The following is a 27511-nucleotide window of genomic DNA, read 5'->3' as shown; positions in this document are numbered from 1 at the left end:
AAAAGTGAGGAGAGAAGACATTCTTGCTACATCCCTGATCTTGGGGGAGAAACATTTAATCTTTCACCATTAAGTATGTTATTAGGTTTTTTTACAGATGCTCTTATCAGATTGAGAAAGTTTCTTTCATTCCAATTTAACTAAGAATTTTTATCATTAATGGATGTTGGATTTTGTCAAATGCTCATTCCACATTTATTAAGATCGTCTTTCTTTTTGTCTGTTAATATACTGAATTACGTTGATTGGTTTTCAAATGTTAAGCCAACTTTGCGTTCCCAGGATAAATTCCACTTGGTCTTCATGTATTATCCTTCTTATATTTTTTTGGTTTCAATTTGCTAAATTTTCAGGTGGGCTTTGATTCCTTATAAAAGGGATCAAAGAGATAAAAATCTAGCATCCCTCTTTTCCTCTGCTTTTTGCCTTGACTGTGGAGACGATACCTGAACTCACTAGAAACATCTTACAATAGCGAAATGAAGAGAACTAAGACAAAATTCACAAGTCGTGAAGGGAAGAGAAGAAAGTTAGAAGGACCTCGGGTTCTCGATGGCGTGGGTGTGTGGTCACACTAACCCTGAGACTGCCTATCTCTATGGTTGTCTTTTTTTTTTTTAAGTAAATAAATAGCCACACAGTTTAAAGGAATGTTCTTTGGACTTTCTGTTACTTGTAGCTGAAAGTATTCCTAACTGATACAAACTGAGACTGCTAGGCACATAATGGATATTGGAATAAGAATGACGCTAGAGGCACAGACAGAATCCTCTGGAGCTCTGCCTGGGGAACTCAGGAAAGGCTTCTGATTCAGATCTTGAAAGAAAATATGAGAATAGTCGTAGAAATAAGAATGTTTACACTGGAAAAGCGAGGACTCAGGTAGCATACATGCTCTGTCTTCAATATGAAAAAGCCTTTCATGCACAGGTGGGGTTTGACCCATTTTTCAGGGTCTCAAGGGAATAAGCTTGCACGGATGGATTGTGGATGTAATAAAATTGACTCAGAATAAGAAAGATAACTTAACAAGGCGGCCTTAAAAACGTAGTGTGTCTCTATCTTAGAGCTGACTTGACCACGCACATAGGTATGACTACGTGATGGATAAATGATAGGAGTGATTCAAGCACCTCAGAGAGATTTAACTACATTTATTTTAAGGGATTCTTCATGGTGGACTGAAGGATTAGGTCTTTGGTAGTTTTTAAGAATTGGCTACTTATTCATACAAAGGATTGCCCTAATTTCATCAGGTTTAAAATCGTCAGCTATCAGTATTATACTTTCTCAGGGAGAAAGCTAAAAAAATGTATTCAATGTCCAGATATTGGGGCATGACACTATTTTGCTGTAGATATTTGCTAGCTATTCAGATGTGTCTAGATTCAACTGTGTATATATGGAGTACGAGGTTGTTCAGGCTTATGATCTTAATGTGGAATATAATTTTCATAAAGCTTTTAAATGGTTTTATTTGGACTAAAGGAAACACTGGGTTGAAGTGCATTTCTTTTATATTCATTTACGGCACAGAACTATCGATCTGCAGATTTCTCCTACAGAGCATTTTATGTAAAGACCTGAGATGTGACAGGTGCAAAGAAATTGCTTTCGGAAAAAAACCTAAAAAACAAAAAGAAAATGAACTTCCAAGTCAATGGGAGTGTATTTCACAAGAATGTTTCTGCTTTGGCTTTTTCTTGGTGCTGTTCCTGTAATAACGTTGCCATTGTTGTGATTTCATGCCCAGACTAGAAGGAGCAGCAACACCACCCTTTGAAGGCACTTGGTGGCTAGAATCTGGTCTTTGAATAAACCCATGGATACCTGCACTGGGAGCATTTACGACTCGCACAGTGTTCATCAGAAGCGCCTGCCAACCTCATTCTGTTTATCTATAAATTATACATGTATTGTACCTGCACGACATTGAATTTTCTTCACTTTAGCACTCCTGGAAACACATTTGACACTTGAATAAACTACTTTTGATCAGCTCAGAATACTTGGCTGGCTAGGAAGGAAAGTGGGAAAAAGATGAAGAGATACTTCTCTGATTATTCTTAGCAAAGGGAAGAGAGGGACGCCGTCTTTCTAATTATTAACAGAGCAGGGTGAAAAGACTCATCACAAAGGAGGAGGCAGAGAATGTCATGAATGTGGGCCTTTGAGCAACTTATGAAGGGAAAAAATTACACAGTGCCTTTGTTGCAAACCAAGCCTGTCTCTCAGCAAAATGAAAAATAGGAGAGAAGGCCAAGAAAATTTAACAGGGAGTCAAAAATTGTCTTCAGAGCGTTGCAAAGCACCACACAATAATGTGAACCATAGTAAATTGGTGAATTGTGATAAAAGTGGAAAAAATATTCTGTGCCAAAAACATGCTTTTAGATTGATCCAGTGACTTTTGTAATGATAGCACCTAGTTGCAAGCAACCAATTGCCACAGTGACTGTTCTTCAGGAGAATAATGAAAACTCTGGCATCAATTCCGTGGTGTGCGATAGAGTGCGTTTCTCATGAAGATGCTGGGCATAAAACTCTTAATTCAGACAGTCACGAATTCAAGTCAGCTGTTAACTGCGAGGCCATGGTTCATCTTTCCATCTCTATAGTCCTTGTTCCCTTATCTGTAATATGAGGATAATAATTTCTTTTTAATGAAGGACGGTGCATGAGATAACATGTTTTAGTTTGTAGGTATAAAGTAGATGTTCAAGAAACATTTATTCCTTCCTTTATTTTCCATTAGAAATTCTGTGAGTGTGGCATTATAGTTATCAATTTGGATTTCTTGTGGGTCATTTGGTTAACTCTACAGAAATGCACATTTTTATCAACAGTATCTGTGACCCATAATTTCAATGTGTTGGTTAAGAGTCAGACGGCCTGGGTTTGAATCTCAGTTCCAACACCTGGGCAAATTATGGTGTGTGACCCTGGGCAAGCTACTTAACCTCCCTGCGCCTCCATTTTCTCAGCTGTAGAATGGGGATAATGAGTACTCACTTCATACGGACGTTAGGAGGATTAAATGATTTAATATTTATAAAATTCTTCGAATGGAGACTGGCTCAGAGTAGGCCGTATATAAGTGTTTGTTAAATAAATATGTTTGCAATTTAAATAAGAAGCATCAATACCTCATTGACAAAGCAAATGTTTACCTCATCCTCCCAAGTGCGACACTTCTTCATTACCAGGTGTTCTTTTCTGTTTAGAAACTGAGAACCAAGCATACAGGTGAACCCTCAGGGCTCTGTATTGCCTAGGCAGGACATGCTTTAAAAGCACACGTCTTCAAAAGAATTCATGTTCAAAACCAAAATGACCCACCTGGCTACCTAGAAAACAAGAAGGGCAAGTCTACACCTCATTATAACTCAATGCACAACAAAACAGGCTTCGCAGGGCTGTTTGTGTGCAAAGTACCGTGGATCTCCCAAAGAAGAGAGACTTATTTCAAACCGGAAGAATCAAGGACGAATTCCCCCAGGAGGAGGGTGACTGGGTAAAGGAACATCCCCTTTCAGAGCTGACCTATTTGGTGTACATGGAAATCACTCTGGGCTAAGACAATCACAGAAGGCTTCTTGGAGGAGGTGGCGTATATGATACATGAAGAAAGCTGAAGAGGATTTGGAATAGAGATAGAGAGGGCTATGACTTTTAACATTTAAGAGATGCTGGGTACGCATCAGACAGCTCTGGCTGACACTCAGCCCGGCCCTTTTCACATCCTTGGGCAAGTCTCTTTCACACTTCTGAGGGGTAACACCACTTGCTCTCACAGGGTTGTGTGGGGAGCTGCTGGCAGGTGTCAATGACATAGCATATGTAAAAAGGCCCGGGGTGTCCAGCCTCTGCCTCCCAGTACCCCTTCCTACCTGCCTCTCAGGTGGGAACGAGTTCTCCAGGATGGAGCTCTTGGCCTCAGAGAGGACGCAGATCGCATCAAACTCTCTATGTGGTCAATAAACAAGAAGAAATTGCCCGTTATCCTACACATACCAAGAGAACAAAGAATGCTTTATTAAGCTTACCTTGTTCTCCCATCATTATGTTTTTCTTCTGCAATGGGCACTGAGCTGTGTAACTGCCGGTGGCTACAGAACAGATAATAAAGCTTATTAGCGTAATAGCCTGTGAGGAACAGCGGGAGAAAAAGGTCTGACGCTAAATGCTCTGACAGAATCCCTGGGATTTTAATTTCAAAATTAGGCCATTGTAAGTGGAAGAGGGTTCTATTTTGTTTTGATTGGCGCCGTTTTTAGCACTAGGCCCAGAAGAAATATGACAGAGGGACGAGTGATTTCAGTACGCTTCTGAGTTGGATGAAAGATGTTTGGAGCTTTGGGGGAAAAACATAAAAACAATATTTCTAAATATCATTGTCCTGCATGGGACCCAGGCTTGCCTGTTGGTGGGAGACATGTGAATGGCGTGACTTCAGATCTGCCAGAAGGGAGGCATTGATATTTCCAAAGTGGCTATCACATGCCAGGCATGCTAGACCCTGGGACTGAGGAGATAAAAATAATCTCAACAATTAAGCATAATGTGATAATTGCTCTAACAGGCAGTGTAGAGGAAGGAATGCCTAAAACCTGAATTTTTAGCCCAAGGTTCCAGGCTAAAAATTCATCAGGGGTTCAATGGATAAGTTTCCGATGGTAGCCATGTCTACTGTTGGAATTAATATTATTCTCTGAACTCAGGTTTGCAAAAATTGGCCCATTACTTTCTTTTTCTAAAATCAGATTAAATCTGATACTAAATATCTTCCTTGCCAGACTGGTCCTGGAAAGTTCAATGGTAGTTGTTCTGGTCGACATCTCCCTGGGCAGCATGAAATGCCTAGCTGGTCTGAGAGGGAACTAGGTGTGTGCTCATGAGTCTTTGGTCTACGCAGGTCACCACAGACATGCATGTTGTCCAAGGTCTGAACTTCTTTTCAAAGTTGTGTCCCTGCTGCTTCTGTGCCAATCCTGGATACAGGGAGTCTTTCCTGAGGCTTGGAACCTGCCGCTCAGTGCCCAGCCTCCCTCCTGAGAATGGTCCCCAGTGCCCTCTGAAGTCCCTACTTCCCTCAAGGTCCTGATTCGCAAGGGACCAGAGACGTCTGTCCACCTCCTGGCTTGTAAATCTTTCCCACCTGCAGAATCAGCCTTTTCTGCCTCAGGTCCTCGACGTGAACTTCTTGAGTGTGTCACCTTGTGCACAGTTTCAAAATACTTCAGGATTCATATCTATATAGACGCTTCTTGGGTCAATCGTATCCACATTTTCAACTTCACCAGATGTTACCACAATGCTTTCAAAGGCAGCTGCATGGATCCACTGTCCTTTGAGCGGTGAGTGACTCTTCCCATCCCCCAACATTCTTGACAATAACGGATATTATCAGAATTTTGTAAATTTCTGCCAATCTGGTATGTGCGTGAAATAGCCTTCTTCATGTGGTTTTGATTTTCATTTTCCCCATTAGCAGAAAATTGAACCTCTTTTTCATTTGTTTACTTACTGACCCTTCAGGTGTCTCTCATATATTGTCTATTTGTATCCTGTGCCCATTTTCCATTGTTTTTTTTTTTTTACTCATTTTCTTATGGATTTGTAAGAGCTCTTTTTAAAAGCAAGGAACTAATTATTTGATAGGTATATGTGTTGCCAATTTATTCTCTCAGTCTTTCAAATTAAGCTGAAAATTTTGATTCTGAAGTAGATAAATTCCTTCATTGCTTACATTTTTGGGGTCTTTTAAAATAAATCTTATCCTATCCCAAGGTCTTAAAGATTTTCTCCTGTATTTTCTTCTAAAAGTACTCAAGTATTGGCCCTTTAAAAATATGCCTGGTGTTAAATTTTACTGGTGGTGTGAGACAGGGATTTAATTATCTCCCCGCATTGCCAGCACGATCTATTGACCGCACCATCCTCATCAGCCATCACATTACCGGACATGTAGCAGGCTATCTGAGGAGTCTCTTTTCATTCACTCATCTAAAAATACCAATTTGTTTTAAATACTGTGATTTTAAAAATCTTATATCTCATATGGCATTTCTTCCCATCTTGTTCTTTGCTTCAAATTTATTCTAGGCTTTTTTGGCCCTATATCTTACATATACATAGTAGTAATGGCTTGATAACTTCCATCAAAAAGTTTGTGGAAATTATTTTGGATTAATAATTAATTTGGGAGAATTGACATTTTTGTGATATTGAATCTTGTATCCAAGAACATTTTAGATCTCTCTACTTAGTAAAATATTCTTTAAAGTCATTCAGTAATGTTTTGTAATTTTCTCTATAAAGTTATTGTATATTTTTCATTACTCATGATCTTATAATTTATTGTTACAGTGAATTAATTATTTTCATTAGAGTCTCTAATTAATTATTGAGGTATAGAAATGCCATTGACTTTCATATGCTAATCTCATTTACAGCAACCTAGATGTACCATCTTAATAGTTTTAATAGTTTGTGGCTTTGCCTGCATTTTCTTTGTATACTATCCTGTCATTTCTAATTTTTATTATTCATTTTTTTTTCCTTTTTCTACTTTAGATAAGAGTTCCAGTGCTCAACGTAAGTGACGACTTCCAGCATTCTTGTTCCATTAATTTACATGCTTCTAATGTCGTTATTATGCACAATCTTTGTTAGAAGTTTTTAATAGACATCAATTTAAGGAATTCCCCTACATTTTAATATTTAAAGATTTCATTTTTCAAATATGAAGACTGAACATTTTTCAAATATTTCTCTGCATCTATTTAGATTATAGTTTTTCTCTTATAATCTATTGATTTAATATATCACATGAACGAATTTTCTGATGTGGAAGCATCCTTGAATTTCTGAGACAAAATCTACTTGGTCACGTTGTATTAGCTTGTATTTGCTAGGTTTGATGTGCCATATTTTCTAAGATTTTCATGTTGAAATTCGTTAGGTAGATCAGTCTATAATTTTCTTTTTGGAAATATCCCTATGTGGTTTAGGGATCAAGAGTGTACCAGCCTAACAGAGTGAGTTGGGGATTTCTGGTGAGACTTGTCGGTAACACTTTGCTATCTTTTCATTCAGGGAATGAGAGAGACAGGGGAGGATTTTGGTTATAGATTCAATTTACAGACTTTTGATTGGGTTACTCGAATTTTCTATTTCTTTTTTAATCTGTTGCAAGATTTTTCAACCTTGGCACTATTGACATTTTGGGCTAGATAACTCTTTGCTGTTGAGGACTGTCCTGTGCTTTGTAGGATGTTTAGCAGCATCTCTGGGCTCTACCCACTAGATGCCAGTAGCACCTCCCTATCCTTAATTCTAGTTGTGACAACTAAAAACGTCTCCAGACATTGTCAAATGTCTCCTGGGGAGCAAAATTGCCCCTGGTGAGGACCATGGGTACGATTTTACAATTATAACATTTATCTGACAGAGTTGATATGAGAATTCAAAGAATTAATACATGTAAATAGCTGAGATCATTGTCGGGTACAAAGAAAATGCTCAGTAAATGTTGATATTTCCTATTATAATCAGTTTGCCAAGACTGAGTTATCAAGGTTTGTTCTCTGGGTGAGAAGAATGTTTGTGCACCCCACCCCACACCTGCCAGTGTTTGAAAGTAACTTGATAGGCAAAGTATTGACACTTTTTTGTCAATAATGGCAGATGGTAGAAATGAGAACTCTGTGTTTTATGAGTGTTTCTCCTATTTATACATATGGAGTATATAAAGCTCTCAATTCAAAATGATCAAGACTGTACATGCAGAGTGTAGCCAATTAATCCTGGAAAGGATTCTTCCAAAGGGTGATTCTTAACATGAGAAAACATAGACTTTCAGAAATTTAAACTGTGTGTGAGATCCCTGGAGTGTGACTTATATTCTTGGAAGGACAAAAACAAAAATTAAATGTTGTCACATAAATCCTTGGCTATTCAAGCCACGCCAATTGCTTTTTGCCCATTTCCTCATTGTGCTGTTTTTTTGGAATTTCATAGATCCCCATGAAAAATAGTCTCTTCCCAACATGAGATTAGTTTAGAAAAACTTTGTGTTATGGACAGGACCTCACAGAATGGAAAGTTCCTGTTCTTGGAGGAGACGTGATGTAGGAGAAACAGCATGATCCCTGAGCCAGCCTTCAATTTCCAGCCCTGTCACAATATCTCTGAAACTCTGGGTGAGTGTTGAAACTTTGTGAGCCTCTATTTCCTCTGCTGTGAACAGGGGCAGAAATGGAAACATTTTTACATCTGAAAATTGTGCCTGTCTGGGAGGATAATGGAAAAAGAATAACATTCTGTCTATCTGAGAGGATACAATAAGTTCATTGGAAGGGCGATTCCTAGTGCTAGTGTCTTTCACATCGTGGAGTGGTGATAAAAGAAGGGGTTCTGAAGACCAGTGACCTGGATGCCATCTGGCTTGGCTGCATCCCAGCTGTGTGACCCCAGTCAGCCTAACCTCCCTGCGCACTAGCTTCAGCTCTGTCCAGTGGAGGCGCTCTTGGTTCCCATCTTCCAGGGCAATTGTGAAGGTGCAGTGGGGACATTGGGTCAGTTACACGAGTCCTTAGAACAGTGTCTAACAAATGTTAGTGCTCAATAAGTTAACTTCTGTCATTATAATTATTATTGGTGTTGCTACTGTTATCAGTCATGAATCCTGTCTGCTTCTCCCTGTACCCCGCCACCCCCCCAAACACCCCTATAAATTGAGGCATGCATTCTTAACAACTACAAACTGCTTTTGCTCTTTGAAAGCATTTCACACACGTTAAGAACTTTTACTCTGGTTTCATACTGGAGAAACTTGCTTTCCCGAAGGGAGGTGGCCATTGGGTGGCATCCCCAGACATCATCAGCCTCAGAGATTCAGGAAAACAGACGACTTGGAGTCCCATTTCCATGAGATTCCATTGGTGAGACAGGAGTGGCTGGCTGGTTCCCACTGTGTTCAGTGTGTCCCTCCCCACCAGGGGTTGGGAAAACGGCAGGAGCGGGGAGCCAGAGGAGCTATACCCTGTCGCCCCCGGGAAGATTGATGGATTTCTTTTCAAGGTCCCAAAGCTCAGGCTGTCTCCTTCCCACATGGGGTAAGTAGCCCTTGCCAGCTTCCAGGGGTTGAGAACAATGCCTGCATATCACTCAGGAAGAGCCTTAGAGAGGGGCTGATATGGAAACTGGAGATCTACAGCCCTCCACGAGGAATTCAGAATGGAAACCCCACAGCGTCCTGAGGGGGAAGGAGGCAGCCTGAGCTGAGGGCAGCTGGGGTTCCGTGAAGAAGGCTGCTTCCTCTGCCTGCCTGCGTGCTGGCAGCTGGCAGAATGCACAGCTCAAGGTAAACAGCAGAGTCCTGAACAGAACCCTCGGGAACTTCAAGGGCTTTGGTCAGATTTCTGTAGGTCTTTCGGAGGTAATCTCCTAACAAGAATTACATTTTTTCTTGCTAGAAGAGAGTGTGACACTTGAATAAGAAGCATCAAGTTACACAGTGGACATTTCTAAGTGAAAGTTATCATGTAATGAAAATGGATCTATATACCTATAACCAGAAAATACAGAAAAAAACTTTTTTATTCTTTGTTTTTATAGAGAATGATGACTAAATTAAACATAATGATACCAGCTCAACACAAGGTTGACAAGATGGAAGCCGTATGGTAGAAAAGAAACCATATTGTAACTTTGAATGACCTCTGACTAACTAACCCAGCTGGATCTGCGCCCTCCAGGAGATCCACCTGCTCTGCAGATTTTATGACCCTTGCTTGTACATATACCTTCCAGCTGTGATAAGATGATAACTTGGTTCTCTCAAGTGCATTAGGAATATGATGACTTCCTGACAGTCTATCTGGTGTAGTGACTCCTAGTCTGTGACACCAGAGGGCCAACTTTCCCAATCCTCTCCCCTACAACCCACTGGCCTATATAACTGCCTCAAGGTTCTGTGCCCCTCTTAAGATGGTTCTTTAGGATGCTACTCCCCCCATCTTCCTTTTTGCTAGCTTATCGTTTAATAAATGCCCTTTCTCTGCCACTATCTTGCCTCTTGATGATTGGCTTTTGTCTTGTGGCAAGCAGATCGCGCCCTTTGTGTGGTAACAATAACAGTAATCGTTAAATGTGAATTATTTAGACATTTCCAAGGGATAATTAACACATTTGTTATTGTGAAAACCATATGCATATGTATGTATATGGTGAAACAACAGCATAGAAATATCATGGTAACACAGCCTAGGACATGGCACCGGATACCTCGGTCCCATATCTGTTCCACCATGCAGTTTTCCTCACCTCAGCGTCTCTCTTTGTGTAAGTCAGGGATGAGATCTGTGTAATTTCTCCCACAGGTAGTCATGAGATCCAAACACGGGAAAAGACGTGAGATGCCTAAAAGCGTGTTAGCGCCTCACATGTACTATTACCGAGATTATCCTAGATGGCAGCTCAGTACTTCAATTTGAAATGAGTGACAAAGCAGATAACCTGCTTTGCAACTGTAGACTTTTGTTGTGATACATCTCTCCCCAGGAGATTTACCTTATGGTCTTTAGCACCATAAATGGCCACACAGGCATCACGAAATGGGCTTACTTCCATAAAGTGTATAACAGATTCAATACATCTATGGGTTCATTTTAAGTTTTATTTTACATCCTGGGGATTTTCAACAATTTTCTGTTTGGCAAATTCGCCACCAACCCCCGCTTCTCTTCACACCTTGGCTTGATAGCTCCATATTTATTTTTGTTTATTCAGGTGATGAACGCAAATCTTTAACAGGCTTGGTAAACAGATTTTTCCAGAATTAAAATCCTTGCTCATCATGAAGAAAATTTCTAAAGAGACCTGAGGCAATTTGACCAAACAAATCCTCTTTAATCCTAACCACTTCTTAATATGGTTAAATTTACTTTGAAGCTTCACATTTAGAATATTGTCAAGCTCCTGATTTTGTGGCTTGTCTTCTAAAGAGCTCCCACAAGAAGTGTCCAGCTCTTGTTTCTACATCTCCATGTACTCCCTCACTTCTTTGGAGAGTGTGGAGTCTATTCTTCCATTAAACCTCAGCTACTGTGACTATGTATGCACCTCACTCACAATATATCAGAGAACATTTTCTTGTCTGCTTTTCCTGAAAGGACAGAGATGCTAGTTTACTTGACTTATTATCATTAGCATAACGCCCAGTACATAAAGAAGATTGATGAATGTTTTCTGAATGAATTAATGACTGACTAAATGATTGCTAGCTCCGTTTTTCTGATTGCTCTGGGCATTCGTTTGAGTCCATGGAGAGGCAGATGACAAGACAAAATTGCATATGCAGGGGATTTATTAGTGGAACTTGTGCATAATAAAAGTGAGGCATCGGGAGTCAGTAGGGAAAGCCATCAGGCCACAATGGTGGTGTTTAGCTGTGAAAGGAGAGAGGAAGGAAGGACTGACTAGGAAGAGCCTCAGGACTCAGGACAGTGGTCTGAGAAAGCTCTCTAGACTGATGGGACTTTCTGAGTGGATAGCACCCCTGAGAGGAGTCCCGCATCAGGAGAAATGGGCCCGAACCAGTGTCTCTATCAGGTTCAGTCATTGGCTGGGGTCCGCCTGAGGGAAGCATGATCTCGGCATTCACGGCACCTGCAGCTGGGTGGCCTGTCAGTCAACTGCACTTTCTGCAGCTGGTTCTCCTGGAGGGAGATCTGAGCAGAGGACTTCCATGGCCATCAAAGTTCATCCCCAGTGCCACTGCCCCTACCTTAACAAGGGACCATGCAGACTCTGTGTCCAATAGACCTTGGAACGTCTGGATATTCTTTGCCCAGTATACAATCTCTCTATAAATAGTCATAGGTCCCTCGGGGGAAGGACTGGAGAAATTATTGCAGGATATACTTGCTGCAGTGTTGCAGAGTCCTTCCTGCTAGGGATTTAGCCACCTCTTCCTTCTATGGACTTTGGGACCAAACTTGGGCTCAAGGCCTGGAGCCGAGCAAGAGATCATGCCTCTTTAGTGGAGTGACCGCCTCCCTCTCCTGCTCCTCCATTTTAGCTTTGTTGTTGTCGTTATTTCCTTTGGATGTCAATAGCAGTATTATTGATCACCCCTCCCCCAGAGATGCCGTGTTCTATTAACTGTTCCCACGATGTCAGACCAAGCTCCCCTCAGTTGCCATTTTGGCCTTCACAGTCATAATGGCAATTGCATCTTCCTTGCTTCTGGCAGGTAAACGCTACCACCTACCTGTTTTACTCCAAGCTTTCTTCATCCCCATGATATTAAAAATCACAGCTCTGAGATCACCTCTCCTACTCTCAGTCCTGGCCTACAAAGGAGAGCCACCACTGAACATCTTGGTGAAGCTCTCAGTGCTGCATCCCTGATGCAGGGCTTGGTGTCCTGTAACCCCCTCTGTGGAATGTAGTTCTTTGGTGGGTCTTGTGGCCTTACATATTATATTGATTCAGTGTGCCCGCTTCCCTCAGTCCCTTTATGTCTTCCTCCACCATCTGCCAGGGTAACTCAGACATTTCTACTTTGTCAACTTGGTCCAACTTAGTAGTGAATTTGCATTATTTCTCTGGAGTCCTTGCCTAGATGTTAAATTCCACGTCCTGAAAAAGTACCCCCAATTCAAAATTTCTCGCCTATCTAGGCTTATGTTCTGGCTCCTTGGTGAGGCATTTTCCAAATCCAGTCCCAGTGGTATCCACTTGTCCCCTGCTGGTTCACACTGGCTACTTCTTATACCCCCTTTGACATATAATCTCCTTCCTCCTGTATCAGACTGAGCATATCCCTAGTTGAGTTATACCAGGATTTAACCCTAGTTATTGATCTATTGCAGGGGAAGGAGGTGGGGGCATCTATCAAGATGGGAGGCGACCTGCTTTGTGGGGAAGATGTTTCTTCAGCATCATCCAGTCCAGCAGAAGTGCTAGCTCATATTAGAAACCAGTTGGCTACTCCTAAGCTGTGAAGGTTCAGGGGAATCTACAGAGCCATCATCCTTGGAGGGTCCACCTACATGTGCTCTTTCCACGTTTCAGGGGCCAAGATTTTTGCATCCAGGGCCCTGACCTTAGCATAACAGACCTGCCTTGGCTGAACATTTAACTGTCTATGTTAATCTGTGACTTCATCTACTCCTCAGCTCTGTCCACTCTCCCATTGCAGGAAATAAGAGACTCTTTATAAGCTACCAAAGAGCTCCTCTGGCTCTATACTTAGCCTTTAACTGTTTGTTAATAGTTTTTCATTATCCCTCTGCAGAGCATCAATACAACTTTAGTCATAACTAGCCAAGTCCACTGTCCTTATAAGCGTTGTGCCCCTTGTATCGTTCCAACATTTGCAAGTGAGGTCCCCTCTACCAGAACATTGTTCCAAGTCACCACCAGTGACATATTCAGAAACTGGGTGCCACATTGTACCAGGGACTACTTGTGCCCACGTACCACTAAGAATGGTATGCTCTTAGCCAAGCAGCCAGTAACTTAGGCACTCACCTATACCCATCTTATCACCTCCTTTCTCAGACCATTCCTGGTCTGCTTGTGTCAGTTCAGGTCCTCTGAGAACCAGACACCAAGACAGGACCAATGGATTTATTGGTGGAAACACTCATAAAGGAAAGATAAAGGAGAGAAAGCAGGAGGAGGCAGGGACAGCCTTCAGACTGTGGTACAGGTCTGACATCTATGAAGAGAGAGGGAAAAGGATGGAGATTGGGTAGGAGGAGTCTCATACTGTAGCAGCAGTCTGTGTAAGTTTCACTTGGGCCAATGGGGAGCCCAGCCAATGTTGCCCATTGGAGGCATCGCACATTCCACAAGCAGCATTAATGCCCCCACCATGCTCAGCCATTGGTTGTGAGTAGCCCTGGAGAAGCATGGCCTCAGCACAAACATGGTGGTGGATCCAGAGGTGCACCAGCTGGGGCTGTCATTCAACTATTTATTCCCAAAGGAAATGACCTGAGCAAAACATTTTCATGGATGCCTCCTCTATTCTTTGGGTTGGCCATTCGATCTTAAACACACCAGTGACTCCTAAAACATGGTGGGAAGATTCTTTTTCCGGAATTGCATAGGAAGCAAACAAACATGACTAGATGCTAAGCTGCTATTTCCTTTCACAACAGATCTCCAGACCTACTGATGCATCTCAAGATGATTATCGTCCTACACACTCCAGAGCAGCACCTGCCCCATGTGCCTTGACCCTTCACAGAGACTTTAATTATGCGAGCAGATTGTATTTGCCTTCTTCATGCATGGAAAGACAGAGTAATGGAAGGGGAGGAGGGGGTGGGCCAATGCAAATGTGTTAAATGTATTCATGTAGATGTCGAAGCCAAGTTTGGCCGTGGAATATTGATGTTGAAGAGGTGGGAGTTCATCTCAAGACCTGTTAAGTAAGAAAGACGTTCTGTCTCTTCTCTACTTACAGATTATGATGGATTGACTGAGAAGATGCAGGGAAGGAAAAGTAACACGTGTTGAATGCCTGCCACATGCCAGGGAGGAGGACGAATAGTTCTACAAGTATTTTTACCTTTAAATCTCACAATAACCTTAAAAGACAGGTCCTAGCATCATTTAATAACTAAGGAAACTGAGACTCAAAGAGATGAAGTGACCAGTCTGAACTCCCTTAGCATGTAAATGGCAATATACAAAGACTAAACAGCTTAATCTTTCACTGGTGTTTATATATACACGGATTTTTAAAAAATATATTATAAATATAGTTGCATATAATCATAAAATCTTAGCGCTCACAGAAACATCAGAGATCATTCTATAGATCAGGAGTTGAGAAACTTTTTCTGTAAAGGATCAGATAGTAAATATTTTAGCCTTTGTGGAACAGACAGTCTGTCACAACTGCTCAGCTCTGCTGTTGAAGGGCAAAAGCAGCCATAGACAATATGTAAATGAGTGGACATGGCTGCGTGCCAATAACACTATTTACCGAACTAGGCAGTGGGCAGGATTTGGCCCATGGGCCGTAGTTTGCTGACCTGTGCTTTTGATATAAAAAGCACCACAGCTCAGTGAGTCTAAGCAACTAGCCCATGGTCATACAGTAATTACTGCCAAAGGTGATACTAAAATAAAGTTTCTTTCTTCCCGGTGTATAACGAATCCACTGCACCAACCTTCTCTTCTAGGATCTTCACCAGTTCTGTGATGGGAAAACAAGGTACCTACTAAAGAGGAGAAAGAGATGAGAGTGGAGGGCTACAGAAGGTCTCGAATGTCACACTAAGCAGGCACTGGGAGACTGTAGGTCTGCAGAAGAGGTTTGGTGATGATGGATTGGGAATGCTAGAGGGCAGACACAGGAGGATACATTCAGAGGTGACTGTGGTGGTCCTGATAGTGACCCCGAATAGTGAAGGATTGGAAAGGCTGTTGTGGTGGGCCCTGATGCAGGATACAGACGGCATAGGAGGGGAAGAGACCACGAGACTTGCTGACTGTTTGGGAGCAGGGAGACATGGCTTGTGCGGGGAGGGTCGCAAGCAGTAGGACAGGCAGAGTGGAGTTAGAGAATTACGGCTGCATGTCTGCGTGGCTGATGGCGATGACAGCTCCATAAACAAAACAGGAAATTAAAAGTTGCTGAGCCAGAGAAAAGATATATCATGCAATTGGTATATCTTAAAGGATTATAGAAATCTTGTTTTAAATGCTCAACAAACTGGAATTGACAGCTGGTTTTCAGGGAGAGGTGGATGCTGGAGACATGGCTAGAGAAGCCAGCTGCTCTGGTACAATCGGAAGGGGAGAGGACGGATCCGATGGACCCAAAGACAGCACCATGGACAAGCTGGTAAGTGGCAGGAGAAACAAAAAACAAAGTGTCCATCAGGGAGTTAGATGGGAAAATAGGAAAGGCCAGTGCAGAGGAAGCTGGAGGAAGAGCTGCACCTCTGCATGAAGAGCTCCTCCTCCCACACCCCCCAGCTAGGCCCTGCCCATCCCTCGGCACTGCGCAGCTGCACAGAGGCATCACCTTCTCACCAGGAGGCCTGCCAGCTCCTGCTCTAACTCTACGGAGCTGAGGGTCCCTTCCCGATGCCCCACAGCATCCTGGGTCCACGTCAAACAGGGCTCAGCTCTCTCTACTGCATTCATCTGTATGCTTATCCATCCCCCTTACTAAACTCTGGATTCCTTGAGGTCAGCAGTTTGTCTGTTTTTCCTATATTGTAAGCACTAGGAATATGCACTTATGTTTGACAAAGAGTAGATGCTCAAAGCATATTTGTTGATGGGCCGTATAAGGAAGGGAATTATCAACAATGGCAGAAGATACAGCATTTTAGAAAAGGATGAGAGCTGAGAGAAAGGATCTGACTATGAGGCAATCCTTGATGGCCCATTTGAATGGTTGGATCATAAACCCAGATTATGGAGAACTCAGGAATGAGCAGAAGATGAAGCTGTGGAGGGAAGAACATGGAAATTATCCTCTTGCTTCAGTCCACTACTCCTACATAACATACGGCCCCCAAAATGCAGTGGCTTAAACAACAGTATCCTGCACCATGCCTTTTGGGCAGGACAGGGGTGAGTGGGAAATGACCATCTCCGTGCCACATGGCGTTGGCTGGAGAGGTTCCATTCGTACTAGAGGACCCACTTCCACGATGGCTCACCCCCTTGGCTGGGAGCCCTGCTGGGGTCTCTGCTCCTCTCCATGCAGGCCCCTTCATGGGGCTGCTTGGACTTACCACCAGCAGGATGGTTGGGTTCGAAGAGGCTGAAGCTGCAAGGCCTTTTGTAATCAAGACTCAGAAGGCACTTTTACTGCGCTGCCCGGCAAGTCCCTGGGGACAGCCAAGATTGACGAGCACGAGAAATTGACTCACCTCCCAGTGGAGGGAAAGCAATGGCCCTCTGGACCCTGCCACACCTGCCCAAGGTCCGGCTTTTACAGTGGAACACGTGAAGGCCTTGAAAGGCAGAGTATTTACACAACTGCACAGGGTTGGGGGGTAGCCAAGGCGAACAGAGGTTTCCCACCTCCCATTGCAGCTAGAACTGAGGGCCTGCTTCTGGGCTGTCATGGTGTCCACGATAAGGTCGCAAGAAATCTGCTCTTTAGAGCAGAGGGAATCTGTATTTGTTCATATTCAGAGAGAAAGAACAAAATACTGTATGTAAATATTTTGAGGGGGCGAGGAGGAGGATCAAACAGATTATTTGGACTTGGGAATGAGAGGTTTGATTCTATATTGAAAAGAAAATTGCAAATTTTAATAATAGTAATATTTTTGAGCTCTTGCTCTGTGCCAGACATTGCTTTAAGGAACATACCTCCTTTTGAGGGAGGTGATGTTATTAGTCTCTGATTATAGATGAAGGAAGAGATTCGGGGAAATTAAATAATGCATCCAGGGTCACAAGCCCTAGGTCACCAGCTACAAGTGGTAGACCTGGTATCTTAATCAATTGGAGTTGCTCTAATAGAATGCCAGAGATGGAGTGGCTCAAACAACAAACATTTATTTCTCACAGCTCTGAATCCTGAGAAGTCGGAAGACCAAGGTGCCTGCTAATCTGTTGTCTGATGAGAGCCTGCTTTCTGGTTTGCAGACAGCATCTTCTCATTGTATTCTCACAAAGGAAGAGAGATTGAGAGAGAGAGGTAGGGAGACAGAGAGAGCACACTCAAGCCCTCTGGTGTCCTCGTTCCCTTTTAAAGGCACTGATTTCATTCAGGAGGCTCCACTCTCATGACCTAATTAGCTCCCAAAGGCCCCACATCCTAACACTGTCAGATTGGGGGTTAGAATTTCAATGTGTCAGTGTGCGTGGACACAAATATTCAGTCCATAACAGTAAGGACCCACACCCAGGCAATCTTATGTTTCTTAGTTTGCATTGTTTGTTTAAAGCTTTTTGTTCTGTTTTGTTTTGTGACAGTTATAGCATCTTTCTGACAGTTGGTTATCTGTGCTTCCCATCTGGGGAACAGAGGTCACACTGCCTTGCACCTGAAGTAGCTAGGGACATCCCACCCCAAAACATGCTGCTTTGATATATTGATTATTTGGGGCTGAAAGCACTTAAAAACCAACAAATGCAGGGAGAGGCTTTCTCTGGACTTTGTGTATCCGTCTACGGACAGATCCTCCACCGGGAACTCAGTTGTCATCAATCCCCTCCCTGGGAGGCTCATCAACCAGGGAAGATGGACCCTTGTCACAGGAGAGGAGACAAAAAGTCAACACCACATGCAGACAAACTTTGTCACAAACTGTCATATGTCCCATCTTTTCTTCGAAGGGCCCATTCATCTTTCCTAAAAATCATTTCCTTTCCCCTAAGTGGCCTACATCCCCTCCCTTTCCCTATTAAGGTGGTTTACAAGCTCTCAAATCTTACCACTTTATTGGGTCCTTACTTTTTTTCCTATGATGCTTCCATGCATGTAATATTAAAGATTAATAAATTATACACCCTTTTCTCTGTTAATCTGCCTGTTGTCAGTTTATTTCATAGACCTGTAGGTGTAGAACCTAGGAGGGTAGAGGGAAAGTATTTCCTCCCCTGCACACCTCTTTGAGGCTCCTGATTCCGTCTTCCTGCACTCTACTCTCTGCCTCCACATAGAGGAGAGGACTCTGGGACACTCACAGATTCTACTGAATGGGGGACAGATGCATGCCTTGATTTTCATCCACACTCCCTGGGGCTCCATGGTAGTATATATCTAGGTGATCAACTATTACCTGTAAGTCTTCAGATGGAATTCCATTCAGACACTGTGTTGCATGATCACAACAAAAATTCATGGTTCTTGGTCAAGTCCAGAGGGAGAAGCAGACCACCAGCTACATTAGGGTGAGAGCGAACACATCTTGTTCCCATAGTAGCACCTTAGCACCTAGGTATTCTAGGTCCTGGGATATAAGGGATGAAGAATAAACCTTTGTTAAGTAAGTGAGCATATGAATGAGTGACTATTAAACAGTATCAGGAGCATTATAACAGATATCAAGTGCAATCAAAGCATAGAAGAGACAACAATTCACTTCTAAGGGGAAGGGAGGGAAATAATGAAACTTTTAAGCTGAATCTAGAAGAATGAATATGTGTTAATGAGATGACAATCGTATTGTAGAATCTCTTTATAATGTTCCTTATAAACGTGAACATCTTGGAACTAGACAGTGAGGGCAGGTTAAGGTCCAGGTTGACTTACATCTGCGCTGTATGAACATTTCCAGGCATAATCTCCTTTAATCCTCATCATAGCCCTTTGAGATGGGTTTCATACCCATTTCAGTTTTGACAACAGGGAAACTGAGACCCAGAGAAATAAAGCTATTTTTCCCGGTTTGAACTGTTAGTACAGAGCAGAGCTGACATTTGAAGCTAGCTGGGTCTGACTGACTCGGAAAGGAAGCTCCAGGGAGTCAGACAGTTCAACTGACTGCACCAGGGCTTTGCGTTGGGACGTAAAGGGAGACAAAAGGGGACAGGGAAATCATCACGAGCCTGTAGAAGATCTTAACGCTATATTCCTTGGGGATTTCTTTGGATGAAGTCACTAAACGGGAGACTCTGGAGTCATTGAACAAGAATCCTACTGGTTGCAAAAGCTTTTATAAGACAGAAGCCATTTGCATCATGCCATGGTCAGCCTTCAAGTCCCTGAAAACAACACGAATTTCCATAGCAACGGTCAATGGCTGGTTTAGGCAAAGTTTATCATGCCTTAGCCACAGTTTCCCCTTGAAGACCACTGGCTGAAGGTGAATGCTGTGCTAGTCCTCCAGACACAGCCAGCCCACCTGCCTCTCTGATAAGCAGTGACCAGACAGCAAGACTTTCATCTGTTTTCAGGTGGTTTTATTTTGGCCTAAACAGACCTGACTGACTGGCATTTGCCTTCAAAGAAAATTGGGAAGGAATGGCCATGTTGAGCTACCTGTCGGACAACAGTGACTGGAGAGCTATGTATTCTGCATCTATGTAAATCACCAAGTCTCATGGTTAATGTGGGAAATGATTGAAAAGCCAGTCTTGTCTCTGCGGGGAGGCTCTCTCGGGTTCCTGGCTAGGGTTCTCTATCACTGCTCTCTGACTCCGGCACCCCATTTGACCTGCCTGCATCCTACACACTCACCTGGCTAACATTTGTCAAGATTTTTCCACTCATCTTTACTGATGAATTGATGCTAATAACAGCATACCCGTAAGAGTCAGTCGTCCTGTTGCTCTGAGTCCTGGCTCTCATTCCCAGCGCTGCTCCAGACACACTGTCCTCTTGAGAACACAGAGTATCCCCAGCTGCTGCATGAGAAAGATTAAGAACTGTGGGTCCCAGGAGTTAAGGGGCCACATTTGGCCTAAAACAGCCCTTTGTATCCCAGGAAAGTAGCGAATCCAGCTTTTTCTTGTTTACATTGTTGATTGGTCAGCTTGGTCCAGGAATCCGACCTTGTTCCTTTATTTTTTGGTATTGAATTTCTATCCAGCCTAGCAGAGCGCATCTCCAAGAGTACCCTGAAATATTTGGATGGTCTAACTACAAAAGCTGGATTCCTGATCATTTATTATGATTTTGTCTCATCATCACTTTCCTATGAGAGTCTTAGAGGGAGGGACCATGGCTTGGGTATCTCTGCATCTTCAGACTCTAGTACAGTCCTGCACCTACTGAGTGCCCAAGAAATGTCGAATGAATGAAAGAACGACTGTCTCTATGTTTCTCTGTTACAAAGAAAAAAATGATTGGGACTATGATATGAACACCATGATGTCGGTCAAAAGATTGTGTCTACTCTCAGCAGGATGGTGTGGTGACCTGTTTGGCCTTGAAGCGATAGTCTAGCCAAGCTTAGGGACACCTTTAAATTGTCTTATCTGGCTTTCTAGCAAGTGTACATCTTTACTAATGGAAACTTCTAGCCTCTGCAGTTCTGAATTCTTTTTATTTGAATATACCAGTAGACACGTTCCTATGCCCTCATATCCATCTAAATTGAGTTATTTATTCCTTTTTCCACATTTTCCTGGCTCATACGTTCCTACTTTGGGGTCCTCAAAAATTTTAGGGATATGAAAAGGGACAATGGAAAAATAAAACTAAACAGAAACGACCCTTGACTATCAGTATCAGGTATAGGTGGATTTGAATCCCAGCTCTGTCATTTCCTAACTGTGTGACCTTGAAAAAGTTGGTTGACTACACTGAGCTTCTTGTTCCTCATGAAAATGATCACACTCATCCCCATGAAATAATGTATGTTAAGCCCTTAGCATAGCGTTCATCATATAGTGGGTGTTCAATATATTTTATAGCCTCCTTTCTGCTTTTTTAAAAGAAAAGACTGGGCAGGAATACAACCACTGAAAGTATATTAATGCTTACATGATTCACTCAACAGGTATTTTTAAGCACCTGCACTGTTTGTGGCACCTGGCTAGGCACTGGGATATAGTGACTTGCAGGTGGAGCCAGACCTGCCCTCATGGGGACCACATGTGACACTCAGTCATGCATCAACTGAAGGAGATGCAAGTGCCTTAAGTGTCTGGGTGGTGGGAGACTAGAGACCTTCAAAGTCCCTTCCTGCATGAATCTTTCCCCCAAAGGACTGTAAATGAGGAAAGGTGAATTCCAGGACAAATCAGTGGCACTCAGTGTGCATCAAAGTCCCTTTGTCTAAAACACTGCAGTGTGTTAGGACAAAGGAACCTGTCCAAGGTAACCTCCCTGCCTGCAGCCAGCACTGAACCTGCTTCCTCAGAGGAAGGAGATGGACCAGTGCCAGGCCGTCAGTCCCTTGATCTATAACTAATATAAATATTATCATGTCACTGCCAGGAAAATGAAGTTCTTGGCTTAATCCACTTCCTCTGGATAATAAGCCACTTAGCCTGAGGTCTGTATATGCACGGGTCCACAAAGACATGGAGGTGTGGTCGTGTTAGTGGAGAGGCTGGCAAGGAATTTTCTTTGTCAGGAAACAGTCTCCATGTGTTTCCTGGGACAGTTCTGGTTTCTGTGTGCACAATCTTGGGAGGACTCTGTGGTTACCCAGTTCAGTTCCTCACCTGATGGGACATTTTTTCAGACATCCTTTATCTGCTAAAGGGAAGCAAAGATGGATGAGGTTGAGAAATCCTGTGAAACAACCCACCCACGTGTTTGATATCCTTTTCTGAATTATTTTTCTGTACTCTCACTGGAATTCCCTCACTCCAGTCCTTGCTTGTTGGTCTCTCACATTCTTGGGTCTTTAACAACTACAGAATGCATTCTGAATGAATGAAGTAGTAATCCCTGAGGCCCTGCCTGGGAATGAGAGCTGGAGTGTAAACCCAAGTTAAGTGCTAATTAATGTTTGAATACAGACAATGGAGATCTGCATAAGAAGAAAGAGCAGGCTTGTCTTTGCCACATCTCAGTGGGAAATAGCACATGTTGCAAAACAAGTGTGGGCTTTGGGGTCAGATAAAATGGAGTTGATTTTGACTTCCTGTTGCGTTGACTCGGTCATTTATTTAAATTCTCTAAATCTCTAGTCTTCCTTTGGAAGAAAAGAATAATGCACTCAACCCTTGAGGTCCACGGGAGATTTCAGTGAAATAATGTAAGCACATAAACATAGTAGCTGCTTTTAAATGTGGTGTCTTTCCTTCCTTCCCTCAGTGTTTGTTTCCTTGATTCTGCCTCTGAGTGTGAGTATACCTGTTTTTCCATTTCCTCATAAAAGCAACACATTTCAAGACAAAGGTGCTCCCTCAGACACAAGCCATTTTACTTTGTGCACAAAAGTTCCAAGAATGCAGCCCCCACAGAGTAAATCAACCCTCTGAGTTTGGGAATAGCTTTATGTGACAGGAGTGCATGAGTTGGCTTTTAGAAATCTGGTGGCTTCAAGATGGACACTGGCCAGCATCACTGCTCCTGCTCCTCCCACCCACTTCTCCCGGTCAGGAGATCCCTGTTCAGATCTCCCCACACCCGCAATTAGCATCCGGCGGCCTTTAAAACTGCCCTGCCCCATTGAGCTTTTTACCTGTCTCTCATGGGAGACCTAAATGCGTCTTGACTCTAATAAACCTGGAATTTTTCCATTTTATCAAGTTGTAGGCTGACAGCAAGGATGTCATCTTCAGGGCCAGCTTGAGTGTCTGACAGACTCCTCAGCCTTTCTATACATTGCCAACATGAGCACCAAATGGACTTTAGCTTGTGTGTGTGTTTTGTTTCATTTTACTACTCAGTTTAATTATTGTATCCGTCATTATGAAAACGCCTCTCCTCCATGGGTATGTTAGTCTCATACTGATATTTATGATGCTTCTCCACTAAGTCAATTTCAGATGTGCTGGATTCCAGTATCTGAAATTAAAGTACACATTTTGGACATATTTGTATTATTTCAGTGGATCCCTCAACTCTCAGCCTCAGTAATATGACAGTATGTGAACAATCCTTTATCTATGCCTAACATGATTATCTGTGTAAACAGTGATCCATGAGTATATATATGTATATATACACTTATATATACTTATATGTATACATATATATATATATGCATATAGCCTCAGCCTGATAACCTCCATCTCCCCATGAGCCGCCTTCCCATCTCGAGCATCAGTACATCACTGAGTGCCAGATAGGAAGGTGATCTTCAGAGATTGTTACTGCAATTCTCAAACAGAATCATGGTCACAACACCAGCTCTGGTTCCAGACTGCCTGGGTTTACCTTAACTGCCACCACTTACTGGCTATGTGACAATGAGCAAGTTATTAAATCTTTCTTTGCCTCCGTTTCATCATTTGTAATATGAAAAGCAAATTGTATTTACTTCAAAATGTTATTGTGAGGATTTAACAAGATATGCACTTTCAGCATAACAGTGCCTGCTTCAAAGGAATCACTCAGTACATGTTAACAGTTATTTATTATACTGCATGTGAGAAAAATGAAGTCCAGCAAGGGCAAGATTTTTTCCCCCAAGGTCGCAGTACAAGCTAGAGGATGAACCTAGGCTGAGAAATAGGTTTCCAAATAATTTCTCTTTAAACTGCTCTCCGCTATGTCTGTGACACTTCATTCACAGACTGAAATATCCTTTGGTCTTATGAGCTTCACAAAAGAATCCTTCATCCAGAAAATAAACATGTCTCTGCCTGAGCCAGATCTGAGTATGTGGTCTCTGACCTTGAAGAGAACAAAGTCCAGTGGTGGACAAAGACAGGAAATACACAGTTTCTACACAGTACGGTCAGTGTTCTTACAAAATATCGCAATGGAAGTGGCACTGAGGGCTGCAGTGGTTCATTCTGCTGCACAGGTTAATGTGGGCTGGGCCCTGGGGGATCAAAGAAGACATGACACCTATGTCGCCATGAAAGATGTTGGATGCTCTGGAAGGAAATGAATGTGTTCGGGGAGGGCGTTATGAGTCTACTCAGCACGCACGTATGCATGCAATAAATATTTATTGAGCATCTTAATTATCCCCCTAGTCCAAGCTATCTTGATCTTTTAGCTGGGTTATGGCAGCTGCTCCCAAACTGGTGTCCCTTCATACAAGCCTACTCCTGGCTTATAACCAGCGTGATCTTTTGAAAATGCAAATTTGGTTATGACCCTACCACCTGGCACCTTCCCACCAACCCCCACCTGACCAAAAAGCCCTCTACTCTCTGGTTGCTGCTTTTCTTACAGGTTTCTCTCACTCTATCTGCCCCTGCTCACTGAGATCTAGCCAGATTTCTTTAGCTCTCACTAGAAACCTCACTTCTTCAGGACATCTGGCCTCAGAGCCCAGGTCAGATGCCATTATTACAAGCTCTGGTGGCACCACAAGCCTTACAACTTACAAGCATTTTCTAGTTCAACTACATGTTTATTTGTGGGATTATTTTTACCAGGCTTTCACAGTAGCCTATGCTGCTTTTATTTGCCATTGCTTCCCAAATGCCTGGCACATTCAATGGGACATAATAGATACTCTATACAGCATTGACAATGGGGCGAGCCCTGTGCCAGGTAAAGGTAGTGGCTACTGTATCAGCCAGATACAGGAGGATTGATTGAGTGACTAAATAACTTAAGGAAAATAGGAGACAATTTCCTCCCAGGGGAGAAGGGAACTGTAAACAAGGAGAGGAAGAAAACTAAATTGAACCCTGTGATGTTGTATTGGGATTAGAGATTTTGTATTGAACGCACGGTTTTAAATATAGATAGATATACAGAAAAAACAGATGTCAAGGTGTGTGTGAGTATACGTATACATATTCCTCAGCTCCATCTGCTGAGAGGGCATGGGATTCTTAGCTCTGTCCCTGGGAAGATCTACAACAGAGCATATCTAGCACCCAGATCTTGGCTTCTAAATACCATTATCCAAAGAATGAACCAGTGCTTGCTGGAAAATATTTGAGTCCAAGGCTGGACCAAAGAAAGTACAATACAAATCTGAAACATTCTTTTATATGAGAAAGTAAGAATGTGCTCAGAGAATGATAGGGTCATGTGAAAGGACATAGAGACCAGGTTGATGGGGATCCCATTGGCCAGATATGGAAAAACTTGAGCATCAAAATAACAATGATGGTAAAGGATTATAACTCATTGGATAAACTGGGAAATCATGAGTATCTACTGAAAAATATCTATACATGATACATAAATGAAAAAAACAAAAGTTGAATGAAAAATGGAACAGTCTCAAGATAACTCCCAACAATATTATTTATTAATTTCAAAGGAAAAGAGTGGTTTTACAGTGGAGAAGCATGGCAGAGTCTGACTTAATCAAGAAATCAAAATGAACATTACGAGTTACGAGAAAAATTAAAACTGTATGTAAACTGATAGGATGCAATGAGAAGAACATAATATCTATTCTATGATATTCTGCCAAATAATGCATAATCTAAATCATGAATAAACATCAACAAAGCCAAACTGAAGGACATTCTACAAAATGGTTGGCCTGTAACCTTCAAAAATGTCAAAGTTATGAAAGTCTAGCAAAGACCAAGAAACTCTTATGGATTGACAGAAACTAATGAGAAGTGACAACTGTATGTGACTCCTGATTAAGAACTGGATCTTTTTGCTTATAAAGGACAATTGGGAATATTTGAATAGTGTATGGCCATTAGATGGTGGTTGTGTATCAATGTTAATTTCTTGTTTTTGTTTTTTGTTTTGTTTGTTTTTTTGAGGAAGACCAGCACTTAGCTAACATCTGCCACCAGTCCTCCTCCTTTTGCAGAGGAAGACTGGCCCTGAGCTAACATCCATGCCCATCTTCCTTTACTTTATATGTGGGACGCCTACCACAGCATGGCCTGTCAAGTGGTGCCTTGTCTGCTCCCAGGATCCGAACTGGCGAACCCCAGGCCGCTGAAGCAGAACGTGGGAACTTCACCGCTGCGCCTCGGGGCTGGCCCCCAATGTTAATTTCTTGATTTGAATGTTTGTGTTGTGGCTGTTTGGAGAATGTCCTTCTTGATAGGATAAAATATTCAGTGGTGATGGAGCACCATGCCAACAACTCTCTATCAAATAGTTCTAGGGAAAAACATTATTTAGACTGTACTTACAAATTTTGTGTTACTTTGTGCTTGTTTCCGAAGGAAAAAAAAAATAAAGATACTTCCTCCAAACAAGGCAAAAGAGAGAAAGGAGAAAAGAAGGAGGGAAGGACAGAAGGAAGGAATGAGGAAGGAAAGAAAAAGGGAAAGGAGAGAGGGAAGGAAGGAGAGAGGAAGGAAGCAAGTCAAAACAGGCAGAGGACAGCTCTGGATTAGGGTTTGGCAAATCCATGAGCCAAATCCAGACTGCCACCTTTTTTGTTAAATGGCCCATGAGCTAAGAATGATTTTCACGTTTTCAAATAGTTGGAAAAAATCAAAAGAATAGTACTATTTTGTGATGCATGTAAATTACATGAAATTCAAATTCCAGTGTCCATAAATAAACAGTTTTTGAACACAGCCATGTTCACTTATTTACATAATATCTTTGACTGCTTTCATGCTCCAGGACAGAGTTGAGCAGTTGTGACAGACACTGTGTGTGGCGCTCTCATTGTTTCACACTCCAGCTCAGCACACAATTAATTGCAATGATACAGTTATACCTCAGCAGGGTTTTGAGTTCCATATGTATCACCAAATTATTTTATGTTACTAATTCTCAGTGCATATATCTTGTCAAAATAAGAAAAAAAGAGAAAGGTAGACTCTAAATATTGCCATTTTAAAGCATAATGGAGTGTAGATTATTTTGTTTTCAAATTAGATTCTAAAACATTGTGTTTCTTATGTAACGACACTATACTTGTGCTAAAAGAATTCCTTATACATTGACATTATCTGGCCAAGTACTCATTATAATATTCCCAACTCACAGGAAAGCAACGGTCAGAAAAATTAGAACATTTGAATCTGATTATCTCATCAAAGCAAA

The 27511-nt window shown here is 42.2% G+C and overlaps 1 long non-coding RNA gene across 2 annotated transcripts; it reads right to left on the bottom strand.

The window, feature by feature from the left end:
* Positions 1 to 1139: 1139 nt before the first annotated feature.
* Positions 1140 to 5405, bottom strand: LOC111772721 (uncharacterized). Of its 2 annotated transcripts, XR_002806728.2 has the most exons (4): positions 5159 to 5405; positions 4047 to 4109; positions 3171 to 3227; positions 1140 to 2633 (listed from the first exon to the last, which is right to left on the bottom strand). It is a non-coding gene; the product is annotated as an uncharacterized lncRNA (long non-coding RNA). The 2 variants fall into 2 exon arrangements; XR_011436826.1 differs by lacking the exon at positions 3171 to 3227 and having other exon boundaries at positions 5159 to 5398.
* Between the last annotated feature and the right edge of the window lie 22106 nt (positions 5406 to 27511).

Source organism: Equus caballus, chromosome 3, assembly GCF_041296265.1.
Source record: "Equus caballus isolate H_3958 breed thoroughbred chromosome 3, TB-T2T, whole genome shotgun sequence".
Lineage (NCBI taxonomy): Eukaryota > Metazoa > Chordata > Mammalia > Perissodactyla > Equidae > Equus > Equus caballus.
Note: the sequence above shows the minus strand (reverse complement) of the source record. Positions and strands in the feature narration are given on the sequence as shown.